This window comes from Amphiprion ocellaris, chromosome 5 (assembly GCF_022539595.1).
Source record: "Amphiprion ocellaris isolate individual 3 ecotype Okinawa chromosome 5, ASM2253959v1, whole genome shotgun sequence".
In the NCBI taxonomy this organism is placed as follows: domain Eukaryota; kingdom Metazoa; phylum Chordata; class Actinopteri; family Pomacentridae; genus Amphiprion; species Amphiprion ocellaris.
Window position 1 is genome coordinate 16523330 of NC_072770.1, and position 14438 is coordinate 16537767.

Genomic DNA, 14438 nt, shown 5'->3' on the forward strand with positions numbered 1-14438 from the left:
CAGAAAGAGGATCATTAGTGAAGTTTTTGACACATACAAAATCATAAACCAGGATTTAGAAGTGTTGAGAAATTATAAATATTTTTTAAAAATTACTTAAATACCTACTTAAAGCCACATTCAAGTCTGGTATAAACAATTTATTTAATGCTCATGTATGCTTAGAAACTGATAGTAAATGCTAAAAGACGGTTATGATAAGACAGAGCTTTCCTTTTAAGAGGTCGACACTTTCCTCACCTATACATAGCACATAAAACAGTAAAAATACACATTCTGTATCTCAAATAAGGCTCCTTGATTTCAGTCATATACAGCTGTCAGTAAATGATTTGGTTTTCTGTGCATCTAGAAATGCAAATGGTGAAATGGGTTAAATGCTTACTTACACATTATAACTATAATATACCACTGCTTTTCTGAATAGAGATGTCAGGAGATGCTGAGAGGGATGTCACAAGAAGAGGGCAGAGCAGCAGCAGTCTGGCATTTGTTAAGCCTGTACATTGAAACTGCCACTTTGAAACATCCGCTGCCGTCCTTTTATCTGCAGGAAACTGGCGAGCCTTTATACCGACTCAGCGGGTAGCCTAGTAACAGACCGGAAATCAGCTCATTGGGACAGCTATCAATGAGAGCTTTTCAAAGCGTGTGCTGGAGCCTGCACCGTGTCCCATCCCAGTGGCCTGTTTCCATGACAACCCCTCCCTCCATCCACCTGCGGTCTCTGGCAGCCAAGTGAGAGAAGTCCCCAGAGCCTGAAATACCACTGACAAGGTCAACACCCTGCAGGTGGGAAACCACTGAAACATCATGTACACTTTCAAAGGTGTGGAGCGAGAAAAGCTCCATCTTTGCACCAAAGGTGAAGCAGAAAGGCACAAAGCGTCTTTGTCTTGGCTCCTTTTTTTTCCTTCTGTCATGTTTCAGGTGAACCATGTAAAACTCCAGGATGGATACTGTGCAAGAACAAAAAAGTCATTGTGCAAATATTTACATGGGTATTGTTTCGAGTGGAGCCACTGGATCAGCGTACAGTTGAATTATTTTTAACTGCATTATCTCAATCCACAGAAATCTTATAAATACTGCAGCAAATAGATGTGAGCTTTGAATCGTGACCAGAACCTACATCGAGTTTCATCGTACTAAGTTTCTAAGCTGGCAGTATGCTGGTGATGTGTTTGGACTCAGGTGATAATCTCCCAGAATGTGACTTTAGCTCTCCTTTTCCTCGATGGTAATCCTATATATCATTCATCTTGAGGCAGTTTATAGTATTAGCAGTGATAGTTGAACCACTTAAAAATCTTTTAAAATGTTCTGAAGGAATGGGTCTTGATATTCAAGACAGGCAAAAGACATTTTTTTAAAAAGGTGACATAAGAATCTTATAAAAGTGGTTTTAAATATGCACAGCGTCTACACAGCTTATACTGTGTACGATATTTTAGTGGAAGACTGAGACTAAAGTTATTAGGTTGCAATCAAAAATGTAAGCCGCTCTGACTGCTTACACTTTCAATATTTCCAAACAGTACAAGAGAAGAGTTTTTTGTTTGTTTGTTTGTTTAGAAATATTACTTACCAATGTGTTTGGAAAATGCATTTTCCCACAATTTATATGCTAGTTGTCAGTTCTTAACACTTTTGACTTTTGTATTTTTGGAAAGTAAAAACTAAGTACTGAAATTAAAAAATAAGACTTCACCTCCTAAACTCTATACTTAAGCTAAAACACTTGACCATGTGGAGAAATCCAAAGGTTATATGGCCTGCTGTTCCTAGTTACGGTTGCTAGGCTATGATTGGATAATCGTTATATAAATGACTATAAACATAACTGAGAGGTTTGCGAAGTACGCGAGGAAAAAACAGACATCACACTCATCCACTCTCTGATCAGCTCTGTGTTAACACTCACTTGTCAGCACCTCAAAAGTTCGAACGTTAATCAGTCGCCGTCTTTATATAATCTACATATTCATCTCAGCTGTGAGTACTGATAGTTATAAAGCCTGTGCCTCAACTCTAATCAATTATTTATTAAATGATCCACTAATAAAGCAGAGAAACATAAATAACCACTTAAAGTGATTGCTGTTCACTGAATGAAAATGGGGCTGCACAGTGGCGTAGTGGTTAGCACTTTCGCCTTGCAGCGAGAAGATCCCTGGTTCGCGTCCCGGCTTTCCCGGGATCTTTCTGCATGGAGTTTGCATGTTCTCCCTGTGCATGCGTGGGTTTTCTCCGGGTACTCCGGCTTCCTCCCACAGTCCAAAAATATGCTGAGGTTAATTGATTATTCTAAATTGCCCGTAGGTGTGCATGTGAGAGTGATTCTTTGTCTCTATATGTAGCTCTGTGACAGACTGGCGACCTGTCTAGGGTGACTCCTGCCTTCACCCGAGTCAGCTGGGATAGGCTCCAGCCCCCCCGCGACCCTAATGAGGATTAAGCGGTGTATAGATAATGGATGGATGGATGGATGAATGAAAATGAAATCTGTTCACCCCACATAAGGTAACTTTTGACAGCAAAACTGATGTTACTTTATTTCATTTTTCTAATTGACAGGCCTTATGTTATCAGGTGCTGTCATCTTCGGGTCAGGGGCAGGCTGAGGATGAAGTGAAGAAGTGACAGCACTGTTTTCTTGGCAGTGGTGAGATTTCCTATGAGTAAATGGCCACATTTGCTTTTTTGACTTTGTTTTTTTGCATATTTATAATTCAAAATTAACAGTTTTAACATTACGTCTGCATTGTTTCAGACTAAATACATTTTACCCTAATTTTTCCTGCTGACGTTCACAGTAACTTCACAGCAAAAGAAAACAAGCATTGCAGGTAAACTTCTTCAGCACACTCATAGTTGCAGTTTCACCACTGAAGGCAAAATTGTTATTTTAAGAAAAATACAAGAGGCTTCTCCTAAGCTGAGTGCAGTCACAGGCAGCTAAGAGCACTTTTCACCGCCTTTTGTAATCCACACAGCACTCAGCTTGTGATGGTTCAGGGAGCTCCTCACAATCTGTCCAGCATTTGGACGATGTGAAGAGCTCATAGGCATGCATAGGCAAAGTTCCCATTGGAGAGAGCAGATCGCACTGCCTCGGCTATTTTTATTGTTCCAGGGAGAGTGTGGGTGTGACTTTGCACCTCTTCCTGAAAGCAACGGACTGTCCTGCAGAGACGGCACCTGTGAGCCTGCTCTCATATTATTCACAAATTCTCACATGTACAAAGAACAATTTTACTATTTACAACTTGCCTGTTACCCAAATAGCATTTAATGGATGATGCTCTGCAGAAGATGGTGAATTTTAAAGTTGTGCATAACCACCATCAAATTCTTGCATGAAGGAGACATTCAAAAGCACCTTTGGAAAATGTGTATGATTGTGTAAAATATTTTGTTTCTTTTCTTCCCAATGCTAACATTTTTCATGACTTTTAATAGAATCCTAGCTCTTGGGACAGCAGTGGAAGTTAATACGTATTATTTGTTCATACTGAAAGATCTCAAAAGCCAAGGAGTCTCTCTGAATCAACCAACTAAATTGTGTTACAGGCGTTTTAAATCTTGTATTCATCGTGTAGCCACCTCTTATGCTGGGCAATACTTATGCTTAGCCAATGCCATATTTCTAGATCATTTTTAAAAATAAAGATCAATTAACTAAAGATGTACACACTATCACATTTTTAGTAAACAATAGAGCAACTATAAACGCACAACAGATTAATTTGTCAGATCATCCATAGAAAAGTGAATTAAACTACAATAAATGAACTCCAAAATGGAGGACTGCAGAATATAAGACTGCTGTTCACACTAACAATCCTGGTATGGCACATTGTCACATGAATGTAAATCATGGATCAGTTCCACCCCAAAATTCTGGGGCACTGAAAAGATTTCCTTGTCCCCCAGGGGAGGGTACATTGTAAACAAAGTGTTCGTGCAGAGCAAAGCTTCTGGATTTAAACACTAAACACAGCTGATCCATATGGAAATGGAATGATCTTGCTTTCTATTTATGTTCTGAGAAACTGTGTGTTTTATGATTGTGCCATGGTTTCTGTGATACTTTTATGTTTGATATTTGTATTTGCTATGATAATACAGCATTAGCAACATCTAGAACCTCAATCCTGAGAGACGGTTCTTAGCTGAGTACAGGCATTTCGAGATCTTACTGTTTCCTCCCATCTAAGCTTTCTAGTTAACTTCTCAACACCTACTGGATGTATTGCCATGAAATTTTGCCCAGATGTCCATGGTTCCCTTGGGAGGAAACCTACCAACTGTGGAGATTTGTTTACCTTTCTTTTGGCTTCACCAGCAGGTTGACAGATGTGGTTTTGAATGAAATGTCTCAGCACCAACTGAACTGATTGCTATGACATTTTGCTCATTCCTTCATGTGTCCTTCACTCACTTCTCAGCTTTTCACATAGCACTGTCACAGTTGTTTAATGCTAAATGCTAGCATGCTAACTATGATGGGGAACATGCAAACCCTGTTAAACATCATCATGCTGGCTAAGTCCTGACAAGCACGTTAGCTAAAAGCATGTGGATTCTCATTTTTGATTTTTTAGCATTATTTCAGACCTCTGAGTTGATGTCTCCTGAATGTCAAACATGTTGTATTTGTGGTGCATTGTGAAGACATGGAAGACCTTGGCGTTAGTCATGTTGGCAGTGGGTTGCAGGATGGGACCTCTGTGGTACAGACTGATGCATGCCAATGATGCTTGATTGGATTGGGATCTGGGGAGTTTTGAGATCAGGTCAGCGCTTTAGGTTCTTAGTAATGTTCCTTGAGCTGTTCCTGAGCAGTTTTTGCAGTGTGACGCATTATCCTGCTGGGGGAGGCCACTGCCTGAAGCAATGTTTAGCTGGGTAGTATGTGTCAAAGTTATATTCACATGAATGCCAGGATCCAATGTTTTCCAGCAGAACATGGTATTATAGGAATTTGATCAATGTTATTCACTTCACCTGTCAGTGGTTTCAATGTTGTTGCTGACTGGTGTATGTGCTCAGTGCACCATCATCTTTCATTAGTTTTTCTATCAGAATGCAAATGGCCTGTTCCAGGAATGGTAACTGAACAAGGGAGCCAGTGGGAATATGGTGGTAAACAAATACACTCTGCAGTATGGAGCCAATGAAGCAATGAGCTCCACCAGTGTCAACAAAACATAAGATCTCCCTCTGAATACTGCTGGGAGATTAGAGTTGAGGCTGGTGTCAACATGTGATGTTGACCAAACACAGATATTCATACTGCGGACATAAGCAACAGGAGAGGTTAGTTTCACTTGTCATATATTTGTAAAGCTTAGCTGTGATTGACTGTCTTGTCTGTATTATACTATCTAAATAATAACACATGAAACACATTTAAAGTATGGAACATAATGCATTTCAGTAATGTTAATCATCTGTTAAATGCATAATGAACTGTTGGGGCGGATTGTTCTGGTGTTTTCTCCGAGGGCCCAATTAAAGAGATTTGCTTTTTGCCTACAGCATACTGTAAGCGTGAATGTATGTTAAGTCTCAGTGCCGACACAGAGGCTTGAAGCTCATTTCCATCTTCTCAGACATAGCTTCAGCGGGTACAGTCATGTCTTTATTCAAACAGGAATATAACGTGCTCTGCTGTAATGAAAGTCAACATCCATGGGAGCAATAGTCTAAATTCAGAAACAGAATATGCATGTGCACTGAGGAAACAAAGGGAAATATTGCTAAGCACACACCTTTCTGTTGTAATGAGGCAACAGTTTTAAAGACAACACTCCGCTGTCACTGTCATGAATGGTAAACAATAATAGGACAAAACAATCAGATGTGCCCTCACTCCATACCTCTATTGACTGCCAGGTCAACAAAACAATGTAAAATGTGCTGTTATATTGATTGCTGCATGTGTGCATGCAGTATGTGACTATACAGATGCTTGTGCCATTGTTGATGGTACAATAAAACAAAAGCCAGCAGATTTCATTCTTGCATAGCAACTAGTGTTGTAGTCGAGACCACCTAAACCGAGACCAAGACATGGCCGAGACCACAGTGTATCGAGACCGAGACAAGGCCAAGACTTTGAGGGGTCGAGACGGAGTCAAGACCGACACCAAGACAAAGCAAGACCGAGTCGAGACCGAGACCATATTAAATTTAACTTAACCATTTTATTCAGTACTTATTCAATGTAGATTTTAGGCAAGTGTAAGGTTGCCTGTAATACTCTTGTCTGCAATGACAAACAACCATTCAATATGGAACGTATCAAACAAATATTTAATATTTGCGTCTTCATTTTTGTCTTGTTTTCAAAACAATATCAAGCCATGCACAAACATGTACAATTTTCTACAACATATCTTAATCTACAACAGAGGCCTCTTTATTTCAATTACACCACAAATATTTCTTGTTTGATAAATCGGATATAACTGAACTTGGGTGAATTTTTTTTTTTAAGGTGTATTATTGTAAAAGAAAAAACCTGGAACCACTATTCCATAAAATAGAAAGAAAAAACAATGCCAAATAGCATCTAAAATGCAATGAAATATAACATGTCAATGTATCTTCAAAGAGGTCAGACACTGAAAGGCCAAACTACAAGTATTTCCCTGACAAACTGCTGAGGCAAAATACTTTGTTATTCAAAGCTCACCACCAAGGATAAACACATGAAAGGGTCGTTTATAAACACTACAAACAACATGGCCCTTAAAATTACATCATGGGAAGTGAGTTTAAAGTAGAGTTTGGTTGCATTTTAGAAGCATGAGAGACTGCAACATGTTGTGACCTAAACGTGCACGATGGGGTCTCATTATAATGCCCCCTCTGCTAAAAACCCTCTCTACTTATACACATATTTATTTTAATTTATATTTAAGTTACACATTTATTATGCAATTGTGTGTTTTAATTCTAAAAATTGACACTAAGTAATGTAAGTGTGTACATTGCCAGGCCAGGTTGCATACGTGAGATTGAACTTTTTCATAGACGGGGTGCATAATTTGAAGTGGACACTCCTCTGTCACATCAGTAGCTCTCATCCAAGTGAGCAGCGGTACCGCGGTATGTGCCGCTATGTTAGAGCTAACATTAGCTAACATTGATGGAACATAACAAAGCTTCATGTAGCCTGTCTCTTTATCGTTTATGAGAAGCGCAAGGCCAACGTAAAACACTACCACATGCCTTTTCCCTATATATACATGTACACACACACACACACACACACACACACACATATATACATATATTCACAAACTACAGCTTGCTAACTTTATCTTGCTAACTTCGCTAGCGCCATGTAGCGTTAGCTTACCTTTCTTTATGCTTCCTCTCCAAGTGTCGATAAAAGTTTGATGTGGTTCCAGCCGCCTCAGTGAGCGTTGCGTTGAAAAATTTGCATATAGCGCTCTGTTTTCTTTTTCACGTTGATTTACAGATAAACTGTTTATGGTTAGAAAAGCCAAACTTTATTACAGCAGAGTTAGCTGGCATCTTTCCCAGGGAGCAGACTCCTTCTTCCGCCTCCGGCATTAACTGTAGCGGAATACGTGTGAAGAGGGGCGGGGTAGGTGACAGGTCACAGCCCGTAAAAATAATCCAAATTAAAAATCAGTTAAGTTATTGGTTACATTCGAGGTGGGGAGTTTTACATCCAATCACAACAAAGCTGTTACTGAACAAATGAGACAATTGAGAGCACTGTTCCCTCTAAGCTGCGCGCGTGCGCAATTGCGCACTGCTGACACGTCTCTGCACACAGAAAATCTGGCTGCGCACCAAAAAAAATCCAACCTAAATTGTAAATAAAATAAACACGTAACAATTCATTCTGTGCCATTTTTCAATGTGAGTCAGTGAGTGATCGGTGACTGGCTGCTGCAGCCAATGATGCGATTCACATACGTATTTACCATAGACTGTATATAATGGTATTTACGCAGCTAATCAACGTCAGGCGTCCTTATGTGCAGCCACCGTTGTTCTCATAGATATGAATGAGTAGATAGGACACGCCCCTTTGAGCTGCGTGCTACGGCGAGGCTAAGCTAGTGGGGGCAAAGTTTCAGTGCATTCCGTTGATGTAGACAGCGTGAAAATGGAAACAACAAGTATGCTGTTTGCCTGTGGAGTTGCAGGTCGCTGGTTCGAGACCAGACCCTTCGCAAATTTTTATCAAAATCCTGACAAAAACAAACAAAAAAAAGGCCAGTGGTGGGTCTCGAACCAGCTACCTTCCAGTTGGTAGTCTTTCTTCTCACCCCCTGAGGTACCTTACCTCCTTAAGGCAGAAATAGCGGAGAGTTTTTGTTCCCGGTTTCACCCGGGCCGGCTTATATTTTTCCGGTAGTTTATCCGAACGTAAACACAGAGAGCGGTCGGTGGAGCGCTGGGGATTTGAAAGCCAACGCGTGATTGGTCGATGCGATCGGCGTATCAGAGGGAGGCAAAATATGAATCCGGGCATCAGGTTCTGATTTGTCCCGAAAAGAATGAGCAGGCGATATGAGTGGTTTTGAAAAGAAAGGCCGGGTGACGTGAGTGGTCGGGGAAAGATTATTCGGGCGAGGCGACTGGCCTCCCCCGTAGGGACGAGCGGCCTCCAGGTACCGCCACTCACTCAGATACCAAATCTTCCTTTTTTGTGCATTTATCATCTATTTTTTTTTGTTGTTTTCGAGTTGTTGTTTTTTTTTTTAACTCGTGTCTCGACTCGACCATTTTTCTCAGGAGGTTGGACTTCAGCCTTTGTGCTGGAGGGTTGAACCTTCAGTTCCAAGACTTTCCAAGCCTCCAGACCTCCCGAGTCCTCAGGACCTGAGCTTTCACACAGTCTGAGGGCTGAAATTTTCTAAGTCCCACAGTAGTTCTCTGTTAGATTTAACTTTCACACAGTCCGAGGGCTGATATCTAAGTTCCTGAGTAGTTCTCTGTTAGTTTGAACCTTCAGACAGTCTGAGGACTGAAGTTTTAAAAGTTTCTCAATACTTCTCTGTTAGTTTGAACTTTCTGGTTAACAGAAGCCTTAAAACTTGTGACCATGAGTCTTGATTTCACATTTAGACCATCCATCTGAGTTCTTCTCAGACCTTCACCTGTGGGTTTTTTAGAAATCCTCAACAAACTTTGATTCTCTTCACTGAACAGTAAAGTTTGTGGAGATCAGAAGGTAACATTAGTTTGATCAATGCCTTCAACTACTCGTAGACTTTATCTGGAAAGCAGTTTTCTGAAATGAGTTCTTAGTAAATCTGTCCACAATCAAACCAAGAACATAGAAAGAGGAAATGTTTGAAGAAACAAGTTGATGTTTTCAATTCAGACTAGAAAACACTTTAAGATCTTTAACGGTTTTTGCTCTTTTTGATTGTTTTATTGTCTCTTCTGTTTAATTTGATCTTCTGAAGTCTAACTGGTGTCTTTTCAAATGTTTTGTCTTCAGTTTGATTCTTCTTAAATGTTTAGTTTTGCTCTTTTCTCACCTTTTATTCTTTTCTAATGTCTGATTTGATTTCGAAATGTTTTTGTCTTTTTAATGTTTAACTGTTTTTTCAAATGTTTTATCGGCTTGTTTGAAAATTTTTTTCTTTCCCAATATTTAATTTTTCGATTAAATCTTTAAGGTTTTTCTTTTTAAATGTTTTACCACCTTTTAATGTTTAATTTTCTTTTTAAGTGCTTCATTGTATTTTCTGTTTAATTCCTATTTGAAGTTTTATTGTCTTTAAGATGTAATTTTCTAATTAAACATTTAATTTTTTCATTAAATGTTTTATCTATTTTTCAAAAAGTAATTTTCATAGGTACAGTGAGAGAGAAAGTTGGGGGAGGACATGCAGCAAAGGGCCGCAAGCGGGAATCGAACCCGGGCCGCTGTATCAGGAACCAGCCCTGTACATGGGTCGCCCACTTAACACATTGAGCTACAGACACTGTTTGGGCTTTTTAAAGGTTTTATAATCTAATTGAATGTTTTGTCTTTTTTTACATGTTTAATGTTCTTCTTGTTTAATTGTATTTTTTGGATGTTTAATTCTCGAAAATATTTTATCTGTAATTTTGAATATTTGTATTTGAAAAATTCTGTTTAATTTCATAGTTACGTGTATTGTCTCTTGTTTAATTATCTCATTCAATATTTTGTCTGTTTAATAGAATTTAATTGTATTTAATGTTTAACTATATTAAACAGGCAAAATATTGAATGAGATAATTAAACAAGAGACAACACATGTAATTATGAAATAAAACAAAATTGAATTTTTTTTTCTTTCCCAGTATTTAATTTTTCAATTAAATCTTGAAAGTTTTTCTTTTCGAATGTTTTACCACCTTTTAATGTTTAATTTTCTTTTTAAATGCTTCATTGTATTTTCTGTTTAATTCCTATTTGAAGTTTTATTGTCTTTAAGATATAATTTTCTAATTAAACATTTAATTTGGTAATTAAATGTTTTGTGTTTTTAAAGGTTTAGTAATCTAATTAAATGTTTAGTGTTTTTAAAGGTTTAATAATCTAATTAAATGTTTTGTCTTTTTAAAGGTTTTATAATCTAATTGAATGTTTTGTCTTTTTTTACATGTTTAATGTTCTTCTTGTTTAATTGTATTTTTTGGATGTTTAATTCTCGAAAATATTTTATCTGTAATTTTGAATATTTGTATTTGAAAAATTCTGTTTAATTTCATAGTTACGTGTATTGTATCTTGTTGAATTATCTCATTCAATATTTTGTCTGTTTAATATAATTTAATGTAATTTAATGTTTAACTCTATTAAACAGACAAAATATTGAATGAGATAATTCAACAAGATACAATACACGTAACTATGAAATTAAACAGAATTTTTCAAATACAAATATTCAAAATTACAGATAAAATATTTTCGAGAATTAAACATCCAAAAAATACAATTAAACAAGAAGAACATTAAACATGTAAAAAAAGACAAAACATTCAATTAGATTATAAAACCTTTAAAAAGACAAAACATTTAATTAGATTATTAAACCTTTAAAAACACTAAACATTTAATTAGATTACTAAACCTTTAAAAACACAAAACATTTAATTACCAAATTAAATGTTTAATTAGAAAATTATATCTTAAAGACAATAAAACTTCAAATAGGAATTAAACAGAAAATACAATGAAGCATTTAAAAAGAAAATTAAACATTAAAAGGTGGTAAAACATTCGAAAAGAAAAACTTTCAAGATTTAATTGAAAAATTAAATACTGGGAAAGAAAAAAAAATTCAATTTTGTTTTATTTCATAATTACATGTGTTGTCTCTTGTTTAATTATCTCATTCAATATTTTGCCTGTTTAATATAGTTAAACATTAAATACAATTAAATTCTATTAAACAGACAAAATATTGAATGAGATAATTAAACAAGAGACAATACATGTAATTATGAAATTAAACAAAATTTTTTAAATATTAAAAATTACAGATAAAATATTTTCGATAACTAAACATTCAAAAAATACTTTTTAATAATAAACCTTTTTAAAAGTTTTATTGTATTAATTTTTTCCCTTTGATTTAAGTGCTTTTTGTTATGTAATTTATTTCTTTAATCTTCTTTTTCTGTCAAGATTTTAACCCCAACCTTAAAAATGAAATAAACCCTTAAATCACAATGAAAATACTTCTGTTGTCACAATCATGAGTTAGTCAATTATTCAGTTTATCAATTCAGCTTTATTTGTTTAACACCTTTTACACAGATGACAAAACTAAACAAGCAAAGAGAAAAAACTATGCTAAAACTATGATTAAAACTCAAAAACATTAAAAAAAAAAAAAAAGATTTAACATGGTAATAAAATATGTTGTGTCCAGGGGATGGAGGGAGTTTATTGAAGCCTTCTTGGGCTCACATGGTAAATCATTTAAAATATAAACTTGATATTCAGTCTAAGGAAACTGCAGAGTGACAGAAGAACCAACAATATCTCCTGTTTTCTCCTTTAATGAGTCGACTCTTCTTGTGCTTTCAGACCAAAGAACTACAGACTCTTCACAACCTGCTCAAACTCTTGGTACAGGACCTCACCACACGGGTCAAGAAGGTTTCCGTCTCATTTCTACTCTGAAGCTCACCTTCTCCTGCTCAAACTGCTGACAAATGTTTCTGCTGCTCTAAAGTCTGGTCTCCAGAACTTCCTAAAAACTCTCAAAGTCTCTTCTGCTGCAGGTTGCTTTGTAGAACTGTTCCAGAAAACCTCACTAAACCACATGGAGGGGCCTCAAGATAGTCATCCAAATGAAACCATACAAAAACCAAACTAGCACAACCCAAACGCTAAAGTCTCCTGCATCCTACCAGAGAACCTCTGAGAACAGAGAATCAGGACAGGAACTCTTACCTTCTGGACAACCAACGTTGCTTCACTAACAAGAATACAGAATGTGTCTGACCAAAAACCTCTGAAGACTCACTACAGCCAAGATAAAGACACAACTCAGCTGCACCAAATCCACTAATCACTACAAACATTTGCACCATGTGCTAACTGTGGCTAAAGAACCACATTTACCAAGACAACTATCCAGTACAAAGCCCTAAAACACACCAAGAAACACATTAAAGATGATTTTACTGCTGGAAGCTGCAAGCCAACGTCTAAAGAACAAACTAAGGCAACAGAGCCAAACCCGGTTCAATGGTGAAGAGAAGCAGAGGAAATGTTTGTCTGCAGCCACATAAAGCAGGAAGACACTGAGCTGCTCAGGTGTTCCTGATAACACCAAGCAGCCACCTGGACAGCCAATAGGAACACAGCTTCCTGGAAGTCCAGAGGGCTGGGTTAGTGAAGGAAATTTAATTTAAAGTTGAAGCAGAAAGTTAACAAAGAAAGCTGAAAACCACCTTCTGATCCCTGAAATCTCTGAGTTTTCACACAAAGGACACCTGAACATGTCAAACTGGTTCCATAGTAGAACCATCATTGTAAAAACGTCATAGTATGGTGTGTTGCTCAAAAAACATTAGGACCCGGCTGTCAGGGGACAAACATGTAAGAAACATGAGAACAGAGAGAACCCAACCAGTAGGTCACAGTTTATCATCCCCCAGTCATCTCCTGAAGTCCATATGGTGAGAGACATCAGTATCTGGTTGTTAATTTACCAGAGGATGCTTATAATCATGCTGATGTGGTCTGTACTCTACAATATTTGTGACTCAATAAATGCCTAAGTTGTTTTTTTTAAATGCTTTTTAGTTTTTAATAAACATTTAACAACCTATATGTGATCAATAAATGGCCTTTGCATATCTTAAGAAAAATTCACTCAGAACTCTGATATGTTAACAGTACTAAATAAATCAATAAATACATGCATATACACAAAAATAAGTTAATACATTAACTGTGTTAAGATTCAGATTTTTTAAAAAGTTGTTTATGTTTTTGCAGAATCCAGTATTGCTCACTGGTTGGTCATTACATTTTGTTAGTTTGATTTCACTGTTTAAAATGATGCCACCTCTTTTCAGACAGAACCTGTGATAATAAAACAATACAAAATTTTTAGTTCCGTGTTAATAAAGCACTTAAAGCTTTAAGTATGGCTAAATGCTTTTTTCAAAATTAAATATATCACTCCTTAGGTGTTAGTGGCCCCAAGTTCAGTAAAGTTGGAAAGATATTCACAGATTTGGACTTCCAGCATCAATAACTCGTTAGATATAGGTTGTCAAAACATAAACGATGCCTCTTTCCCATTGTTGCAAGGCAGAAAATGTGCTACAAGCCCAGTTTTATCAAAAGTAGCTGTCTTTCAAGCTACAGGAATAACATTGGTGTCTATGGAGGGAACAGGGTCCGTCTGCAATTTGCAAAACCACTGCAACAGTAAAGAGAGACAAATATTCAATAACTTCACTCTTATACATTGTAGTGTCACTAAAATCACTGCAGCCTTCAACTGGCTCCTGTTGACAAAGTGTTTTAACAGAAATGTAAATGCTGTAATTTGATTCTTTTAATGAACCATGTAACTTGAATTGATGTGATGCTGGTGTGACCACAGTGCACACGTCTGATGTTGCTCACAGTGGTCCAAGGGACGCTCGGGGAGTTTGTGTGTTTGCTCAGACTCATGAAAAATTACAGGGAACATTGATTGAGAGGTAGTTCAGTGCTGTCGGTGAAGCCATTGTCTCGGCTGGTTTCGCAGTAAAAATCCCGAGTCCTCTGTGCCCGAAACCGAGACAAGACTGAGTAAAAATGCGGTCGAGTGCGAGACAAGACTGAGATCTTCAAAAAGTGGTCTCGAGACCGATCTTGAGTACTACAACACCAATAGCAACATTTTCAAAATATTTGTGCCTGACCTTATGCTGCTTCTGACTTTTCTTCC